The following is a 21,803-nucleotide window of genomic DNA, read 5'->3' as shown; positions in this document are numbered from 1 at the left end:
TGTCATTAAAACACCTTTACACCATTGTAGAGTTTAGTTCCTTGCCTTCCTTCAGATGCTGAAAGGAACAAAAAAATATTCATGAAATTTTGTGGGGAAAATATTTGGAGGTTTAGTTGAGGCCATTTCACAGTTCAGAAACTTTGCTTTATAAAAATGTTGGTGAAGTTGTTGATTTAGCTTTGAAACATGTGCCCGTTTGAATTTTTGCTCATTTTATTGTGAAATTCAAACTTCATTTAATTTTTCTTTGCTGTTATTATGTAGAAGCAGTAGGATCTCCCATAGTTATAGAACAATCATTTTCCATTATAAGTCCCAATATTTGCCCATCTTTAACTTTGGCTTGGAAAATTAGTTTGTCCTCAACACTGCCAGATTTACTCTGAATATGAAAGGGACTGTTCCTGTGAAGTTTGAAGAAAATTCATTGCACTGTTTTTGACAGTTTACCCTCATTCAAAATTTTGGGACTTGTCTAACATTTCTTAGCCATTTTTGAGTCAGATGGAGACTAATTGCTATTAATTCAAATTTCCTTATATTTGATTCTTTTCGAAACTTCAAATGCTGATTATATTTGAAGGTAATAAATTGTAGTTAAGCAAAGTCGTTAATTTTATAGTGAATATTTTTGGGGGCAATTCGACTCGACTTTCAGTGGAAGTTATGGAGGCAATATTGATCCTGTTGACGTCAGAAGTAGCATGATTGAGCAATATGAGTTTATCCAACTCCCAGAAGTCAATGGAAAGACTCCCCTTCAAACATTGAATTTGGAGTTTAATTGTAAAGTGTGTAACAGAGGTGGGAACCTACAGCTGCTGCTTAATTTCATCCAGCCTGTGGGAAGTCTCTACGCCGTAGGCCAGAAGCCCCCTGAGCCTCGGTGCCCCCTCCCCTCCCCTCAGGGCTGGAGTCGGGTGCACCACCTTGCCCCTTTGCAGGGGGAAACTAGGGTTGCCAGTCCATTAAAAGTCCGGTTGGCTCCGCACAGCTCCTGGGAGTGGCTGGCATGTCTCTGTGGCCCCTAGGCACAGGGCCAATCAGGGAAGCTCCGCATGCTGCCCCCGCCTCCAGCACTGGCTCCGCAGCTCCCACTGGTCGCGGTTCCCAGCCAATGGGAGCTGCGTTGCTGGTGTCTGTGGGCATGGGCAGTACCATGGCCGCGCCTCCACCTAGGGAGTGGACATGGTGGTTGCTTCTGGGAGCAGTGCGGAGCCAGGGCAGGCAGGGAGCCTGCCTTAGCCCTGCTGCGCCGCTGACTGGGAGCCGCCTGAGATAAGCAGCGCCTGGCTGGAGCCCACACCCCAAACCCCCTGCCTGAGGTCAGAACCCGCTCCTGCACCCTAACTCCCTCCCAGACTCTGCACCCCCACCCACACCCAAACCTCCTGCCCCAGCCCTGAGCCCCCTCCTGCACCCAAACTCCATCCCGAAGCCCATACAGTGAACCTCCTCCTGCACCCCAACCCTCTGCCGTAGCCCTGAGCCCTCTCCTGCACCCCAAACCCATCATCCCTCACCCCAACCCCCTGCTCCAGTCCAGTGAAAGTGAGTGAGGGTGGGGGAGAGTGAGCAGCCTTCTTCAGAAAGAGTTTGTGCTGTGCTTAGTATTTGAGGTTACTGATGAGAGAAAAATATTTTATTTAGATCAGAGACCTGTTTCAATAAAGTATTTCTTTGTACTTGATAAGAATAATGAATTTGTTTATTTTTTGGGTAATGTAAGCTTTGCGGTACCCTTAACTATTCATTTCCCTACTTTTAAGTGCTTGGGTTTTGTAAATGATGCCACAGATAAGTACATTGTTGCCACTTAGCAACTGTAAAAAAATAAAATAAAATAATGTTTTGGACTTCGGAATGAATGTCCTTAAGAATTGTTCTGCAGTCTTGAAATACCATCTTTCCTGCACAGGATTTCTGGCTCCTCGGCAAAAACTCCACTGAACTGAATTGAGTTCCTTAAGCAGTCTCTTCCCTCCAGGACAGCTAAAACTTCAAGGCTTCAGAACTGTACCTGACAGATCAGCTCTGAGGGTGGTAATGAACATGTGAATTCCTTATTTATAATAGGAACACTAAGAAAAATAACTTCCCTTGGCCATGCATAAGTTGTTAGTTTTTTAAATTGCTATCCAGAAGCACTGCAGATAATAAAAAAATGATGGCACATGTTTTAGAGCAGCATTTTTCATGGGAATTGGGTACTTTATTTGCAGTGTGCCACAAGCAAGCAGTGGCCTAGTTTTGCTGATGGTCGGAAACATTGTTGTTGTATCAGTGTGTTTTTTTGGCAACTGCAGCACTACTTAAGAAGAAAGAATTTTTTTTAGAAAGTGGAATATCACTGTTAGATCCTTTGGAAAGCTGCTAGATAGGTTTAACATGTTTTGAAAGCTGTGAAGATAAATTGCAATTTGAAGTTGCAGAAGTCAGTTAACTAGCAAGCCTTTTAAAGATGTAGTGGTCAGAGAGAATAATTATATAGACTGGCTTGCAAGGAAAACACAGTGCTTGATAATACTGGGCTAGTGCCACAGAATGTTATCATCAGGCATTTGAAAGGCATCCTTATTTACATAATACAATAGTAGCACAATTGGTGTATTAAGAATGAATTGGTTGTTCCTCATTTTATTTGCCCAAAAAGGTTAAGGGTATTTATTAAGAGATTATATTTGTTTGCACATTTACACTAGGGCCCAGCCCTGCAATCCCTTCTTCAGAGGGCTCAATGAGAATGCTAAATAAGACCTAAAGGATTAGGCCTGTAATCATAGAATCATAGAATTGGAAGGGACCTTGAGAGGTCACCTAGGCCAGTTGCCTGCGCTCATGGCAGGACTGAGTATTATCTAGACCATCCCTGATAGGTGTTTGTCTAACCTGATCTTAAAAATCTCCAGTGATGGAGATTCTACAACCTTCCTAGGCAGTTTATTCCAGTGCTTAACCACCCTGATAGAAAGTTTTTCCTAATGTCCAACGTAAACCTCCCTGGCTGCAATTTAAGCCCATTGCTTCTTGTCCTATCCTCAGAAGTTAAAAACAATTTTTCTCACTCCTCCTTGTAACAATCTTTTATGTACTTGAAAACTATTATCATGTCCCCTCTCAGTCTTCTCAAACCCAGTTTTTTCAATCTTCCCTCATAGGTCATGTTTTCTAGACCTTTAATAATTTTTGTTGCTCTTCTCTGGACTTTCTCCAGTTTGTCCACATCTTCGCTGAAACATGATGACCGGAACTGGACAGAGTAGTCCAGCTGAGGCCTAATCAGCGCGGAGTAGAGTAGAAGAATTACTTCTCATGTTTTGCTTATAACACTCCTGCTAATACATCCCAGAATGATGTTTGCTTTTTTTTTTTTTTTGCAACAGTGTTACACTGACTCATATTTAGCTTGTGGTCCACTATGACCCCCCAGGTCCCTTTCCGCAGTACTCCTTCCTAGGCAGTCATTTCCCATTTTGTATGTGTACAACTGATTGTTCCTTCGTAAGTGGAGTACTTTGCATTTGTCCTTATTGAATTTCATCCTATTTACTTCAGACCATTTCTCCAGTTTCTTCAGATCATTTAGAATTTTAATCCTATCCTCCAAAGCACTTGCAACCCCTCCCAGCATACTTTATAAGCGTACTCTCTATGCCATTATCTAAATCATCGATGAAGATATTGAACAGAACCAGACCCAGAAACAATCCCTGCGGAACCCCACCCGTTATGTCTTTCCAGCAGGACTGAATCACTGATAACTACTCTCTGGAAATGGTTTTCCAACCAGTTATGCATCCACCTTTATAGTCGCTCCATCTAGGTTGCATTTCCCTAGTTTGTTTATGAGAAGGTCATGCGAGACAGTATCAAAAGCTTTACTAAAGTCAAGATATACCATGTCTACTGCTTCCTCCCTATCCACAAGTCTTGTTAGCCTGACAAGGAAAGCTATCAGGTTGATTTGACACTATTTGTTCTTGACAAATCCATGCTGACTGTTTCTTACCTTATCTTCTAGATATTTGCAAATTGATTGCTTTATTATTTGCTCCATTATCTTTCTGGGTACAGAAGTTAAGCTGACTGGTCTGTAATTCCCCGGGTTGTCCTTATTTCCCTTGTTATAGATTGGCACTATATTTGCCTTTTTCCAGTCTTCTGGAATCTCTCCCGTCTTCCATTACTTTTCAAAAATAATCACTAATGGCTCAGGTATCTCGTCAGTCAGGTCCTTAAGTATTCTAGGATACATTTCATCAGGCCCCGGTGACTTGAAGACGTCTAACTTGTCTAAGTAATTTTTAACTTGTTCTTTCCCTATTTTAGCCTTTTCTGATCCTACCCCATTTTCACTGGCATTCACAATATTAGATGTCCAATCACCATCAATCTTCTTGGTGAAAACTGAAACAAAGAAGTCATGAAGCACTTCTGAATGTTCATATCTTATTATTTTTAAAACCAAGGATATGAATTAGAGGAGTAGTTCTTTGAGTTTTTGACCATATATATATTCCACTTCTAGTATGCATGGGCCCTGTACACACAAGATTGAATTCTGTTTGAATAACAGTATCTGTTGGAGCTGCAGCTGTACCCTGAGTGTGCTCTGGCCTTCCATAGCTTAGGGAAGAAAAGGTTGGATCAGCCCTACCTCAGTTCCTTCTTACTGCCCATAATAATGAGATGGAACTCCTGCAGTGCCAACATCTCTGCACATTGTGTGCTTGTTTTCCCTAGTTCTGTTTCATTTTGTATTCCTTAGTATAGTTATGCTCACTGGCATATATATATATATATATATATATATATATATATATATATATATATATATATATATATACACAAGATCTTCCACTTCAAGGGTGCTCTGAGTATCTGGTGCCGCTGGACATAGTGGAGTCATGTGGGGTATCTGGAAGAGTTGTGCCCAGTTCAGGAGCTGGTGAATGCCTCTACCAGTACCAAAGCATTGGCACCAAAGTATCTAGCATGGACAGTAGAGTGCTCTACCCTGTCATCCACAGCACCTACTATGCTGCCAGCTAATGTGGAGGACAGGCTTTCAGAACCAAGTTTGTTGGTACCAATGAGATTCACAATACTGAGTAACTCAGCAGTACCCAGCCTATCAGAGTCACCTTTGCTGGCCACTACTAAGAAACTCCTAGGCCTGTACGATCTATTAGCCACCTCAGTTCCTTCACAGGACTCTCCAGGGCCCTCTAGAACTTCCCATATAGAGCAGATATACTCTTTTTCCTCTTCCACACCCAAGCATAGAGCAGCTCCTCTGCCATTGGGCTGCCTTACATCATATGTGACTTCATTCACTCTTTCAATCACCTCGAAAGGTCTTTCCCAATAATCCTGCATTTTGTTTTTCCTCACTGGGATCAGCACTGATACCAAATCACCAATATCACATGATCTTTCTTCAGTATGCTGATCATACCAAACTTTCTGAATTTCCTGACTTTTTTTAGGGTTCTGCTGAATTAAATTAATCATAACTTATAAATTCTTTTTAAAATGAGTGACATACTCCCCTACCGTCTGTCCTGTTTCCTCAGTACTGCCTTTCCAAGAGTCTCAAACCAAGTCTAGGGGTCCCCTCACCTGCCTCCCATACAGGACATCAAAGGCGGTGAAACCAGTAGATTCTTGGGGGAACACTTCTCTGTGCATATAGAAAATAAAGGAGTAACACGTCCCAGTCGTTCTCATGTCTGGAGACATATATTATTAGCTTAGCTTTTAAAGTTCCATTAAATCTTTTCACAAGCCCATTAGTTTCTGGGTGATAGGGAGCAGCCTTTATATGCTTTACTCCCCGTAATTCCCATAACTTTTTAAAGACTACAGACATGAAATTTGCACCACAGTATGTCAAGATTTCTCTGGGAAAATGTACTCTGCTGAAAATGGTGAATAAAGCTGTAGCCACAGTTTCAGTTTCAGTATTAGACAAGGCTGTGGCTTCAGGGTACCTGATGGCAGAATCCACCACCACCACAAGTATATATCTCTTTCCATTCCTGGAAGATTTAGTGAGAGGTCCCACAATATCTACAGACATTCTGGCAAATGCCTCTTTAATAATGGGCAAAGGTTGCAATGGTGCTTTGCAAGGTCCCTTACAATTCTGACATAAGTCACAACTCTTACAGTAATCTTTTACTGTCTCAAACATGTGAGGCCAATAGAAATTCTGTTTCAATCTGTCATAGTTTTTTTCCACTCCTAAAAGTCTTGAAAATGGACCATCATGAGCTACTTGGAGCAATTCTCTCTTATATTTCTCAGGCACAACTACCTGCTTGCAAACCTCACCAGGGTGCCTCTTTTTTATTTCCTCTCCAGGAGCCTCTCTACACAACAAACCTTCTTCTGCAGAAAAATCTACCTTCTCCTTCCCCAGCTAGGGCATCACTTTGATCTGCAGACTTCTCTTGTTTCAGAGATGGGTGAGCTTGTTGGGCAGTCACAAACTTTTTTTGCATTTCACTTAAGCCCAGAGCAGACTCTGCCACAACAGAAGAATTTTCAAATTCCTCCTCAGAAGGCAAGCTACAACTCTCAAAAGACAAAGGACTGATGGCATGTCCCGCCCTTCACAGTCTTTCCTGCTGACCACAGACAAAGCAGGCGAATCAGATCCATACTTCCCCTGGGACCTGGTTATAACATTACCATGCAGCAGGTAGCAAATTTCTGATGCCAACCACTACATCACCCTTAAAATCTTCCCACTCAAGGTGGACTTCAGTTAGAGGTACAGTCACAGAGAATTCAGCCAAAATTAAAATATTTAGACTTTTGCCAGGAAGTCTGTCCTCTTCCATTGCCAAACTCTCCTTGACCAAAGTGACTTGTGATGTAGTATCTCTCCACCTTATAAATTCACTCTTGATAAATTCTTCACTACCTTCCCAATACTCAGTCCTAATATAGTTTATGAGGCCATTCTCCTCTACAATTTCCTCTGGGATCAAGGTGATAGCATTTGCACTCATGGTGGAGGTTGTGGGTGCAGATTGTGGAGTAACCTTAAGTTTTGGGCAATTTGATTTTATATGGCCAGGAGCCCACAGTGATGGCAGACTATCTGCCTTCCCTTTGGGTAAGAGGTTTTAAAATATGGGCTCCTTTGAAAGTTTTTTAACAACGTTGGGGTTAGGTTTATTCCTAGACCCCTTATCCCTTTTAACCTGAGGAGGGAGAGGGATTACCCTTCCCCTGGGGGTTTACACCCTTCACCCGCCCTTGACTCAATATATTCATCAGCAATTTCTGGATAGAATACTCTACAGTGCAGTCAGTCTCTTGATAAATTGGTTAGGCTTTCTCCCACTCCCTGCTGTTGAGAGAGGATATACTCTCAGTCTGAGGCTGCTCCTTTTGTTGCTCCAGGACTTGGAGGTGCAGTTCATGAGTTCTCTCCTCAGCTGCTGGCTGGTCCATGCATCTTTGGTGTGCTTCCCTCTCTATTTCACTGTTGGCTTTGACTGCTGCCATACGTTACATACATCTTTGGTAGGCTCTCTCCTCAGCTTCCTCGGTTTCTTTCTTCTCCTTGATCCAGAGTTCCACCATCCTTATTTCATGTTCATGTTCTTTCTCAGCTTCCAGAAGCCTCAGCCAACCAGTTCTGCTGTAGCAGTCCCTTTGGTATCTGGGGTATGGAGATGCTCAGACCCTGCTCTTTGGTCAAAGTCTATGAGCAAAAGCTCTCAGTTCCAGATCTGAGGCTTTCTTTTTATGGGATAGTCCCCTATTTTTTCATAATTTTTCAAGGTCTTTTGTGTCAAGACCCTCATACGACTGTGATTCACTCATTACTAATCTTGAACCTTTAAAACTCTCAATATAAACTTTAAACTTTTAACAGCGTTGGCCAATCAACCTGTGGCATATGAATCCTGTCATGACTATGCCAGTTGTCATGCTCTCTGGAGTGGCTCACAACTGTGAGTGTCTACCTCAGGGCAGACTGTCAGAAAACAAGGCAGACACCCCAAACTGGTGGTACGTTCTATGACTAGATTTCACCAAGCCAGTACCAAATGTGAACTTCTGGATCACTATACCAGTCTTACCACGTAGTCGCAGACAGACTGGATTGTCTAAGGGGACTATCTTGCCATACAGACAAACTGGACTTTGTGATAAATGGTCACTTACACCAAAGATCTCATAACATTTATGTTGCTTCCATTTCCAAGAGACCAGTCACTTACCCCAGATCAATTGGCACTCTAGATCTTACACCAAAGACAATGCTGGCAGCAAATTCTGTAGTAAACTAACCAAAGGGTTGTTAGCTAAGAAAAGGAAATGAGAGTTATTGAGAGGTTAAAGCAGGTAAAATATATGCATAGGTGAGTCACAGTTTGTAATTCTAAATAATGGCAGTGTTGGAATAAACTGACAGTTTCACAGAAGTCTCTCAGGGCTACCCAGAGTAACTCTGGGGATTTCTGTCTTCTCTTTCAGTTATTCTGCCCTCTTAGAATCCAAACGGAGATGAAGCATCTTTCCCTGAATCAATGTTTATAGCTTCTTCTCACAGAAAACAAGCTGACAGGGTCACTACCCACGTGGGCTTTTCTTTTGATGATGGAGAGTGAGGAATGCATTTTGAGTTTTTGATCTCCGGTCATCCTGGACAATGACAACTTGCTTTGAAATTAGCATTTTTCTTTTAAAGTTCTGCATTTGCATTTCACAAACTTCTCTCTTGTTCAATGTGTTATTTAGTTACAGGGGTATACACAATGTAAATGTTTGCTATTACATGATAACAGGATACAGATAGTTGAAAACAGTAAAAAAACATTAGTTTTCATGAAGTTTAAACACCAAATACACTCTAATGTATTTAACAACTACTTTGATCTATACTAATACATATGTGAATTGACCAGGGGCTTTGGTATGAGCTGGCATGTAGTCTGCCAACATCACGGGAACACTCGGGACAACTCAGAAGATGCCCAAATATGAGTGAGTAAAGGTTAGGCTCAGAGTTTGTCCCTTATGACTATTAATACTTCTCAGCCTGGTACTAAGCAATGTCTTATGTTCCTGACTTCCCCACTGGATATGGTTCTTCTCTTTCCTGACAGACCAGAAAACTAGCTTTATGGCTAGCTTTCCTGCTTCCTACCAGGATTTGCACTTCTCTATTTACCATGTCTGAAAGTACCACTGAATTAATAGAAGACTGATGTATTATAATGTTTTGAATAACCATGGTGCCATTTGTCAGACAGATAACATTTCATGTCAGAAGACCTATACGGTATGCAGAATTAGGAGAGAGGAAATAAATGGCATGGTTGTTAATTCTTTAATACTTGAAACTGCTTAGCAATGCATTGTTAGATCAAAGCTTTCCTTGAGAAGATTGTGTTTTAGGGACAGAGGATACAGGAGGTAGCTTGGAAGACTGTCACAGAATCCTAGGGACTCTATAGGAGGGAAGAAAATAGTGCATTACATTTCCATTAGGTTTAAAATCTCTCTTGTTTTCAGTTTAGAACATCTTCACAGCTGTTCTGTTGTAGGTTAAATGAAACTTTTCAAACACTCAATATGTTTTATTAAAGAACCACTGACTAGTTTTCCAGTTTTCATAAATATCTTTAAAATGTTAGTATCTGCCACTTTTGCAAAAACCAAAGACGTTAGTGGCATTTCTGCTTGTTAACTTGTACATGAAAAAAGGAGATAGTTTGAGATGTTCTTTTCTGTACTGAAATCTGCATTTTGTCCCCAAAAGATATCTTCTCTGGATAAATTTCAACACTTCTGATTTCTCTAACTGAAAGGATGGACAAAGGCAGTGAGCGAGTGAATCTCTCATACCTTGTTATGTTGAGCATTTCAGGGTCTGGTTCATTTTTAGAGCCCAATTTTGCTTTTGATTCCTGGGGAATCATGATTGGGACTTTACACCCAAATATTATACACAAAGTTATAATCTTATCCTATTGAAGTCCATTACAATTTTGCAATTGACTTAAACAGGCACAAAATTAGCCCTCAAGGCTTCTCTTTGGATACATCTGCAAGCTCAGAAAAATAAAATAGAAAAATACTCCAGCAACCTGAAATACAAGCAATACTGAATTACTGTTTTTTAAACAAGATACAAAATATGTGGTTGTTTTCCTCTCTGAAGGACTTGTCAGCACTAAACACGACATACCCGTTAAGCTGGTAACATCAAATCTTTGGTGATGACATGTTAGGGTACCTTATTGCAAACTGTCCATACTGAACAGGGTTCTATGCAAAATATTGACTTTTTCACCACTGGATGTGTCCCTCTCTAGAGCTCTCCTACTCCTGTACATTTCAGCGGAGTTCTAAAGTGTGTCCCCTTTGGTAACGTTTAGTTGTGAAAGAGCCTGATTCGTATCTGACTACACCAGTGTTACTCAACTGAAGTAAATGAATTTACATGAAAGTAAAAGCTATATAACAAGATTAAAAGCTGGCCTTAAAGGAATTCTCCACATTTCCTGGTTTATAATATGTGTTTGTCTCCATAAGTAGCCCAAGTGAAAAAAGAAAAAAATAAGACTGTAATTTTATCCTGTTTCCATAGGTTTGACTACCCCTTATGAGGAGTATAAGGGGAGCATCCAATGAAGTAAGCTGTAGCTCATGAAAGCTTATGCTCAAATAAATTTGTTAGTCTCTAAGGTGCCACAAGTACTCCTTTTCTTTTTGCTTATAAGGAGGGAAATTCTAAACAGAAGAGCGAGACTACAGACAGAAATTAAGATGAAAAACAGTTGTTAGGTGCACATCCATGCTACCGATATCAATTGCCTTCCATCTGATTCAAGGTAGTAAATATCTTCACTACCACTGTTAGTTTTGAAGGGTTTGCCTTCTAGTAGCAACTGAAAGAAACTTTGATTAAGAATTCATCAGAAGGTTAAGTTTCGTTGCAAAAAAGAAGGTCCCCATGATTAAAAATAGAATAGTAGTTCATTATAAATTTTCCACTGACATTTTTGACAAAAAATTGAAAACCAAATGTTTTGATTTTCAGTTTTTTCACCACCCCTTTCTATTCCTTTTTTCCATCCCCCCACTTTTAGCCTTAATGGGAGCTATGAGTGCGGAGTACACCTTAAAATCACTCATCAGTTTGCCAGATTTGGATCTTTAAGCACGAGATCCTCGACTTGTACAAATCAGTGTAGCTGAATTGACTTCAATGGATCTACTCAGATGTACACCAGCTAATGATCTGGCAAGTTGTTATATGTACTTTTCAAAGAGAGTTCTGATCCCTGAAGATGTTGCAGAAAATCGGCTATCAAGCTAAAGTTTTTAAACAGTGGGAGTAAATAATGGTAACAGAGTGTATTCTGTTATAACAGAAATGCAACTGTATTTTATACTGCTAATGAAATAGTTGAACAACAGATTTTACCTTTCATTTATGTTTGAATAGAGCAATTACAGCATATGACAGTTCGCAAATATTTGTAATTGAAGGCTGTCAGATAAAGGGATTTTAGCAGTGAGTTGTTAATTTTTAAAGTGATTCATTTGTTAACTGCTTCAGGGCTGCCTCATTTACAGTGCATCTGAGGCAAAGCACATTGCTGGAAGCACATCACTGGTGCTGCTGCACTTACCTACTATGTCCCCACAGAAGAGCCAATGTTCCGATCAAATGTTGGCACTTAAAAGAATGTTACCGCGACAAGGTGGTAAGAGGAGTCTAGCATATGACTGATTATAGCAATATGGACACAGAGCATGCATCAGAGCCCATTGGCACATGTCCCAGGCATGTTGTGAAGCACATTGAAGGCTGAATGATTTTTGTCTACTCTAGATGTGCACCAGTGGCACATAAGCTCATGCCCTGAGTTGGATCGTTGATATTAAAATATGGATCTCGTCTATTTAACCATAAATGTTTAAAATTAAAAATGATGGGTTTTGTTCAGCATATGGAGAGCTAGACTGTGCTTTTTAAGTCGTAGCCCTGTGATGTGCTGTAATAGCAGTTCTCTTGTCCTTTAAAGGGGTATGGTTTGTGCTCCCCTCAGCATCCCACTCACCTCTGCTGGGCTAAAGAGGAGGGGAACAATCTGTCCCATAATTTAAAAAAAAAAATAGAAAAAAGTCTAATTCTCCTGATTATTTTTCAGCCAAATTCTGGCCTGTGCTGCTTTTAAATTCCATGTGTTGCATGGGGTGTAAAGTCATGGCAGAATATGGCCCTTAATTCCCCCCTCGCCTCTTAAAAAAAGTAATTACAAGCAGCAGGGCTACAAGTGAAACACTAGCGAGAGAAGTAGCCCAGATGTTGATGTCAGAGCTGGGCAGATATTGCAAATCAGTGTCCATATCTGTTCATTTGAATTCTGAACAAGTGTTCCCTCAGCTGTCTCCAGGCTCTTCATTCACGAGAGGCTTGGGCTTGCACCCATTGAAGTCAATGGCAATGCTTTCATTGCCTTCAGTGGTACAGTTCGGGCCCTACCTGTGGCTATTTCCAAGGACAGGGCTTCCTTGGCACAAAGCTTTGTGTAAAGTATAAATATATTTAATAACACACTGTGATTTCTCCTCTGGGAAGCAAATTATGAGCTAGATCATACCCAAAGGGTACTGCCCATATTGTGGGGTGGCATGGAGCCACAGTACCAGCAGAGCATGAGGAGGTATTTTGCCTCAGTGAGGCAGGAAGTCTCCAAGAGCTGCCTGGCATGCAGAGGGAGTGTACACACTGCACTACCCCATTATGGGCACCGGCCCTGCTCTGTAAGCCCTCGAGGGGAGATGGAGAGAAGTGGGAATGTGATCTCAGCTCTGCTCTGCCCCCTCCACCCTCTTTGGGATACTGTGCATACTGGAGGGAGCAGTCCTTGTGCAGTCTGGAGTGCACAGGCTGCAATTCCACCAGGCCTTGATGCAGCCCATGTAAATGGGAGGGAAAGGCCCCTTTGGCTTTAGTGGGACTCCTGTTGCCTTGGATCTAGCCCCTTATGCCCTCTTTCCCTTCTGTGCATCCACATAGGCCCCAGGAACAAACTTGCCCTATAGCCATGATATCTATTTCATATATTTCTCTTTGGTAATCCCTAGGAAATGCAGGTGCTCACCGGGTAGAGAAAATTAACACACAACAAATGACTTGATTAATTTTCCACTGTTAGTCAAAACAATGCCAGCCCTGCTAGTTATTTCTGGAATGCATTATGGCTGTGGATTGCAACAGAGCCATATGCAGCAGACTGGCTTTGTTGCTAAGGAATAGCAGCAGCCACTAAAGCACTATGAAAAGAGCTGGTTTTAGAATGCAGATTGAAAACAATGTCTGGTGGGAATTCCCTCTGGATTTACAGTACATTAATCTTTCCATCTCACATCAGAACTGCAGCATATTAATTCATGTTCAGGTATCACGGCTCGGCTTTGGCACATTCTGACGAACATTTGTAGACACAAATGAAACAAATGTGTCTTCTGTGAGCATTAGTGCCTTTATTTCAGTAAAACGATTTCACAACATTTAAATTATTATTAAATTATCTTGTGAACATAGTACTCAGGAATGGTTCTGGATTGACAGCCCTAAATATTGCTGTCCCCTCGTTATGCACAGAGCTCCTTTGGGGAAGGGGCTATATTTCACTATATGTATTATATAATGACCAGCATATCATCACTCCTCAACAAAGAAGAAACACTAAGAAATACAGTGGCTGTACTGAGTTCTTCACACTTCTCTATCAGCCCATGTCAATCCTGATGGGGGGCCACTGAAGAGAGAGATTTCAGAGTAACAGCCGTGTTAGTCTGTATTCGCAAAAAGAAAAGGAGTACTTGTGGCACCTTAGAGACTAACCAATTTATTTGAGCATGAGCTTTCGTGAGCTACAGCTCACTTCATCAGATGCATACTGTGGAAACTGCAGCAGACTTTATATATACACAGAGAATATGAAACAATACCTCCTCCCACCCCACTGTCCTGCTGGTAATAGCTTATCTAAAGTGATCATCAGGTGGGCCATTTCCAGCACAAATCCAGGTTTTCTCGCCCTCCACCCCCCCACACAAATTCACTCTCCTGCTGGTGCTAGCCCATCCAAAGTGACAACTCTTTACATAATCAAGTCGGGCTATTTCCTGCATAAATCCAGGTTTTCTCACATACCCCCCACCCCCATACACACACAAATTCACTCTCCTGCTGGTAATAGCTCATCTAAACTGACCACTCTCCAAGTTTAAATCCAAGTTAAACCAGAACATCGGGGGGGGGGGGGGGGGGGTAGGAAAAAACAAGAGGAAACAGGCTACCTTGCATAATGACTTAGCCACTCCCAGTCTCTATTTAAGCCTAAATTAATAGTATCCAATTTGCAAATGAATTCCAATTCAGCAGTTTCTCGCTGGAGTCTGGATTTGAAGTTTTTTTGTTTTAAGATAGCGACCTTCATGTCTGTGATTGCGTGACCAGAGAGACTGAAGTGTTCTCCGACTGGTTTATGAATGTTATAATTCTTGACATCTGATTTGTGTCCATTTATTCTTTTACGTAGAGACTGTCCAGTTTGACCAATGTACATGGCAGAGGGGCATTGCTGGCACATGATGGCATATATCACATTGGTGGATGTGCAGGTGAACGAGCCTCTGATAGTGTGGCTGATGTTATTAGGCCCTGTGATGGTGTCCCCTGAATAGATATGTGGGCACAATTGGCAACGGGCTTTGTTGCAAGGATAAGTTCCTGGGTTAGTGGTTCTGTTGTGTGGTATGTGGTTGTTGGTGAGTATTTGCTTCAGGTTGCGGGGCTGTCTGTAGGCAAGGACTGGCCTGTCTCCCAAGACTTGTGAGAGTGTTGGGTCATCCTTTAGGATAGGTTGTAGATCCTTAATAATGCGTTGGAGGGGTTTTAGTTGGGGGCTGAAGGTGACCGCTAGTGGCGTTCTGTTATTTTCTTTGTTAGGCCTGTCCTGTAGTAGGTAACTTCTGGGAACTCTTCTGGCTCTATCAATCTGTTTCTTTACTTCTGCAGGTGGGTATTGTAGTTGTAAGAAAGCTTGACAGAGATCTTGTAGGTGTTTGTCTCTGTCTGAGGGGTTGGAGCAAATGCGGTTGTATCGCAGAGCTTGGCTGTAGACGATGGATCGTGTGGTGTGGTCAGGGTGAAAGCTGGAGGCATGCAGGTAGGAATAGCGGTCAGTAGGTTTCCGGTATAGGGTGGTGTTTATGTGGCCATTGTTTATTAGCACTGTAGTGTCCAGGAAGTGGATCTCTTGTGTGGACTGGACCAGGCTGAGGTTGGTGGTGGGATGGAAATTGTTGAAATCATGGTGGAATTCCTCAAGGGCTTCTTTTCCATGGGTCCAGATGATGAAGATGTCATCAATATAGCGCAAGTAGAGTAGGGGCTTTAAGGGACGAGAGCTGAGGAAGCGTTGTTCTAAATCAGCCATAAAAATGTTGGCATACTGTGGGGCCATGCGGGTACCCATAGCAGTGCCGCTGATCTGAAGGTATACATTGTCCCCAAATGTGAAATAGTTATGGGTAAGGACAAAGTCACAAAGTTCAGCCACCAGGTTAGCCGTGACATTATCGGGGATAGTGTTCTTGACGGCTTGTAGTCCATCTTTGTGTGGAATGTTGGTGTAGAGGGCTTCTACATCCATAGTAGCCAGGATGGTGTTATCAGGAAGATCACCGATGGATTGAAGTTTCCTCAGGAAGTCAGTGGTGTCTCGAAGGTAGCTGGGAGTGCTGGTAGCGTAGGGCCTGAGGAGGGAGTCTACATAGCCAGACAATCCTGCTGTCAGGGTGCCAATGCCTGAGATGATGGGGCGCCCAGGATTTCCAGGTTTATGGATCTTGGGTAGTAGATAGAATATCCCAGGTCGGGGTTCCAGGGGTGTGTCTGTGCGGATTTGATCTTGTGCTTTTTCAGGAAGTTTCTTGAGCAAATGCTGTAGTTGCTTTTGGTAACTCTCAGTGGGATCATAGGGTAATGGCTTGTAGAAACTCGTGTTGGAGAGCTGCCGAGCAGCCTCTTGTTCATATTCCGACCTATTCATGATGACAACAGCACCTCCTTTGTCAGCCTTTTTGATTATGATGTCAGAGTTGTTTCTGAGGCTGTGGATGGCATTGCGTTCCGCATGGCTGAGGTTATGGGGCAAGTGATGCTGCTTTTCCACAATTTCAGCCCGTGCACGTCGGCGGAAGCACTCTATGTAGAAGTCCAGTCTGCTGTTTCGACCTTCAGGAGGAGTCCATCTAGAATCCCTCTTTCTGTAGTGTTGGTAGGGAGACCTCTGTGGATTAGTATGTTGTTCAGAGGTATTTTGGAAATATTCCTTGAGTCGGAGACGTCGAAAATAGGATTCTAGGTCACCACAGAACTGTATCATGTTCGTGGGGGTGGAGGGGCAGAAGGAGAGGCCCCGAGATAGAACAGCTGCTTCTGCTGGGCTGAGAGTATAGTTGGATAGGTTAACAATATTGCTAGGTGGGTTGAGGGAACCATTGCTGTGGCTCCTTGTAGCATGTAGTAGTTTAGAAAGTTTAGTGTCCTTTTTCTTTTGTAGAGAAGCAAAGTGTGTGTTGTAAATGGCTTGTCTAGTTTTAGTAAAATCCAGCCACGAGGAAGTTTGTGTGGAAGGTTGTTTTTTTATGAGAGTATCCATTTTTGAGAGCTCATTTTTAATCTTTCCGTGTTTGCTGTAGAGGATCTTGATCAGGTGATTCCGCAGTTTCTTTGAGAGCGTGTGGCACAAGCTGTCAGCATAGTCTGTGTGGTATGTAGATTGTAATGGATTTTTGACCTTCAGTCCTTTTGGTACGATGTCCATCTGTTTGCATTTGGAAAGGAAGATGATGTCTGTCTGTATCTGTACAAGTTTTTTCATGCAGTTGATAGATTTCCACTCCATACGGCTAAATGCAGTGCCTTGCATAATGACAGGTTTCAGAGTAACAGCCGTGTTAGTCTGTATTCGCAAAAAGAAAAGGAGTACTTGTGGCACCTTAGAGACTAACCAATTTATTTGAGCATGAGCTTTCGTGAGCTACAGCTCACTTCATCAGATGCACACCGTGGAAACTGCAGCAGACTTTATATATACACAGAGAGAGTAGTTCAGACTCCATGTCCCTGAAATGTGCTCATAAAGTGTGTTATGCGTCTCCCTCTTGTGGCTGTTCCAGACAGAGGATAACAGTCTGGTACTGCTGCCAGCCAACAGTCATTCCATTAGCTCAAGTGGCAGAAGTGCTTTGGTGCCAAAAGTCCCATCTTTAATTGCCACTGACCCCTTGTGGTGCTGGTCATTACACTTATTTAATCCTTATTTCCTCTGTTGAAACTGTTACTGGGGGTGACAATTATTGTCAGTTGTAGTAGTAGTTTTTGTGAAGCGCTGGGGTGTGGATAGAGATCACTAATCTCATTGAATGCTGTCTGGACAGAGGCCACTAAACTCAGGGACAAGTGTTGTATTAATGCCCAGCTAAATTAAAGTTCAACAATAGCTGCCCTTTCTTTTTATTTTCCCCCGCAGGGATGCACTGCTAAACGCAGCTGCTAGCAGCAAAGTAGTAGGGAGGATTGAAGTCACAGGAACTTTGTCAGGGATCCATTTCCCTCGTTCAAGGAAATCACTGCCTTTTAGTTAAGTGGCTATTTCTTTTTGCTCATCCGGAAAATACATGCCAAAAATATAAGACATCTTAGAATGTAGATTGCGTCATTTTGATTTTCTAGTGTGCAAATGTTGCAGGTTAAATCTTCCTTAGTGAAAGTTAAAAACCTGTTTCTTCTCTGGGGCTTTTCATTTAGAAAAAATGAAGCTTCAGGTGCTAGTGAACAGATGTCCACATCATGCAACTCATTATCGCAATTGGCACTAAATAGCGTTGTTGTTGGCAATCTCATCCAAGAAACCAAGAACTGAAGGGACATGGAGTTTTAACTATCCTGCTCTTTCTAGGTCAGGGTTGAGAGAGATTGGTAGAGAGTCTGCAGCTGGAATGTATTGGCTGTGTACAAAAACAGAGGGCTTCTGTCTCCAGCGCTCTAAAAGGCAACTGAGGAGTACTGAATTCACATAATGTTTTAAAATGAAATATTGTCAGTATGTATCTATGGAGATGACATTATGTTGGCAAATTACTTCAATTTAAATATGAGACGAAGAAGTTCCAATGGCAAACTGATGTCACTCTGAGGCCACGTTAAGCTGCCAAAGTGAAACATTGTCAATAAAAGTGTAGTAAAGAGATGATTTGAAGATAGGAGGACATGGCAAAATGAAGTCAATGAAACGGGCCATGCTTAATTCTCAGCATCTAAGTAGTGACTAATATGTGTCACTGCCTTTAAACTAGGCCCTATGGAGGATGTAACTTGTGAGAGCCATTCATCAGTGCAAATTAGGCCTATGATGCTGACCAGATATAAATCATGATGCTAAATTTGCTATAACCTTCTCCTGGGATGAGTTCTTAGAATATTGCCAGAGAGGAAAAGTAGCAACCAAAGACACAGCAGACATAAGGTGGGGTTTCAGGTACGCAATGGCGATGCAAGTTGCATTCAACCTTGTTTTGAGCTCTTGTCACACTAGGTGGAAGACGCAGGAAGGCCTGCTTTTCAGTCTGTTGGCCTGCTAGCATCATGCTGTGCTTTTTACTTTGCCTAAGAAAATGGGTAAGAATGTTGTATACAAACCTTTGCGGCGTTAACTATACAGGGACATTTAAGTGTGTCTAGAAGCACAAGAGGCTGATACAGAAAATCAAGTCAGCTGTCTGGAACAAACTTCTTGGCTGACTTGAAGGGTCAGCTGGTTCCATTTGCTCAGTCGACAACAAAATAGCAGTTGCTGGTGAAGGGGAACTGACAGGTGCAATAAAGGGCCCTAAGCTCTCTCTATCGTCTCATCTCATTGCTTTGTCCAAGGAGAAAGACACACAAAAAATTCCCACCAAAATGCATGAGAGAAACAAAGTTCCAGCCCCACACAAAGATGTCCAAATGCATGCAGAGATCACACATGCGTGCGTGTGCACACACATAACATTATTCTCAGCTTGGAGGAAAGGGTGGTGTGTTTCAAGTATGCTTAGAGCAGGAGGACTGGAGTCAGGACTCCAGTTTTGTTCCCAGCTCTAGGGGCAAAAGAGTGATCTAATCAGAACAGGGGAACTTGAATTCATAACACTGGGGGTGGAGGTTGTGTGTGTCTTATTACAGGGTGTCTTCGAGCTGGTTCTTCCTCTGATGCAAAGTAGCGTAGCTCCATGGAAGTCAACATAAGAACATAATAATGGCCATAGTGGGTCAGACCAAAGGTCCATCTAGCCCAGTGTCTTGTCTTCCAACAGTGGCCAATGCCAGGTGCCCCAAAGGGAATGAACAGAACAGGTAATCATCAAGTGATCCATTCCCTGTTGCCCATTCCCAGCTTCTGCAAACAGAGGCTAGGGACACCTATGCCTTCTACTATGCCTTCTGGGGGCCAGGTTATAATCAAGCTCATTAACTATGCTGATTTACACCAGCTGAGGATCTGGTCCTATGTGTTAAAGATTCAAAGATGATACCAAACCTAAACCTCCTGATTCCTGACCCTCAGCCCCCCTGCTACGTAGCAACAGTCCATCTAAAAACCCAGAATACGTTTGTAGAAAAAGTAAGACGATTCTTTTATTAGGACCCGAGCAGAGTTTGCTGTGTCTGCACAGGCCACCAGCCACTAGCATTTAGAAGGAGGACATGGGACTGAGACATTTCATTTTGTTTGCTCCTGAGAGGGGTGGGAGTAGTTTAACATAGAGATTTGTCAGTCACCATTAGGCCTGAGCACATCACTCCAATACAAGTGTGCAGGGTGTATCGCAAAAGTGCTTAGAAGTCCCAGTTGTGGACCAGGACACCATTGTGTACAAACACAGACCAAAAATATGGCCCTTGCCCCAAAGAGCTTTCAGTGGGTCTTTGGTTGGCTATTCGGAATGGAGCTGGTGATTTCAGACAAGTTCCATGTAGACAGCAGTCTATAAACCAAAACCACCATAACGTTTGGCACTAGTTTTTGCCATAACTGGCAGTCTTATTAGTGAGTTCTAGGACTGCATTGGAATGGATACTGACCTGTCCTCTCAGTCCTAAAAAGCATGACTGAGGAGCCTGCCTCAGTTTACCTCCTTTAGAGTCCCCCAGTAATTCCACGACAGCTTTCTTGGTACAATAATATGCCTTCTGTGGGGCAGTTTATTACCAAAACATAGTTCAGAGAATCCATAACAAAAGTCCCCAGACACGGTCCATTAGCACTCCCCGTGCATGTAGTCCTTAGAATCACACATTCTGTTGTTCACTGACATAACACATACCACATGCCGGTATCTTCCGTCAGACCTACATTCCTAGTCAGTCCTCATCTGTCCTTCAGTCAGGACAGCCACCCTAGCCTTTCCAGCTGAGTCCAACCCTCCTCTTCCCAGCAGGAACTCTCCAGCCTCTCTGCTGGGACATCACCCTCACCAGGGGAGCATCCCTCACTCCCCCTGTCCCTCCCACTGTTCTCCTGGCTCCAGCTCTCCAGTGTGGAGATGTCAGCAGGTAAGCCACTCTGCTGTTCCCCTGCCTTGAGCTGTCTCCGGCTCTCAGCTTTGGCTCAGAAGTCGGCAGGAAACTCCCTCTGCTGCTCTCTGGCCTTCAGCCCCCTCCAGCCCACTAGCCTTGGCTCTCTGACTTGGGGAGGTCAGCTGGAAATACCCTCTTGCTGCCTTTTGGCCTTCAGCCTTCCCCAGGAACCTTCTCCCACTTCTTTCTGGGACCTCCTGTTCTCTGGCAGCTCTCATCCACCAATCTCTCGCTCCCAAGCAGCTCCCATCTGCCCTTTCCTTGACCACCTCACCCAGTCTCCTTCCCTCTAGGGCCTAAGTGCCCTCTTTTAAGCCTAAATTGGGGGTCAACTGACCAGTCACATATGCACTGGCCTCTTTCTTCTTAAAGGGCCAGTGTTGGATCCTTTCAGTTTAGGACCTGGGCACATTGTTGGGCTACTATGGAGACTCTTGCACTGCAATTGCCGGTCCTGTTCCTGGTGGGGACAGGAGACTTCACAGTGTCACTTGCGTCTCATATTTTTACTTGCCACATATGCTGATTTTTAAAGATGTTTGTCTTTAAATAGGAGCATGTATCTCTACTAATACCAAAGTTATAATGCTGAATTTTTTACATCATTAGTTTCCATGGCAACAAAACATAATCTTATAAATACAGGATTATAACTTTACTGTGGGATCAAACAGGAGGAGAACTTGGGCGATGGGGGAGAAAGTTCTTATTTAAATGCCTTACACAGCAGGAAAAGGAATATCAAGAATCACTGTCAAGAGAGTGGTGCACATTTTCTTTCAAATTAATCCATATAAATTTACAAGAAATAATTATTTAACATTAGGTGAACAAAAAAGCAAAGTCTGTGTTCAGTCTCACTATGCTAGCCCATCCCCATTGTTCATCACTCTTGACTGTTTGTCAGAAAACGAAATGTTGCACATAGGGTAGCATAGCCCACAAGGAAAATTGTGACTCCTTCTCTTAGCAGTGCACTCACGTAAATCAGTTTTTGGAATAAGGCCCAAAAAGTCAAGTGATACTGTCTACATTGAGATAGGAGTGGCTCATTTCTAACTGTCCTTTGTGAGACTTATAGTTAAAAACATTTATCTGGTTCTTTCTGCCCAGCCTGGTT

The 21,803-nt window shown here is 42.7% G+C and overlaps 1 protein-coding gene across 7 annotated transcripts in view; it reads left to right on the top strand.

The window, feature by feature from the left end:
- The window catches only part of TMEM108 (transmembrane protein 108), a 410,091-nt gene that overhangs the window by 221,669 nt on the left and 166,619 nt on the right, over positions 1 to 21,803 (top strand). Inside the window, exon 5 of one of the 7 annotated variants that reach the window (XM_075125690.1) lies at positions 1,922 to 2,046. The exons of the other annotated variants lie outside the window; for them this stretch is intronic. The gene's annotated coding sequence lies outside the window, so the exon portion shown is untranslated. The remainder of the gene's footprint in view (positions 1 to 1,921; positions 2,047 to 21,803) is intronic. 7 annotated transcript variants of the gene reach the window in all.

Source organism: Caretta caretta, chromosome 2 (genome assembly GCF_965140235.1).
Source record: "Caretta caretta isolate rCarCar2 chromosome 2, rCarCar1.hap1, whole genome shotgun sequence".
NCBI classification, from domain to species: Eukaryota; Metazoa; Chordata; order Testudines; family Cheloniidae; genus Caretta; species Caretta caretta.
Note: the sequence above shows the minus strand (reverse complement) of the source record. Positions and strands in the feature narration are given on the sequence as shown.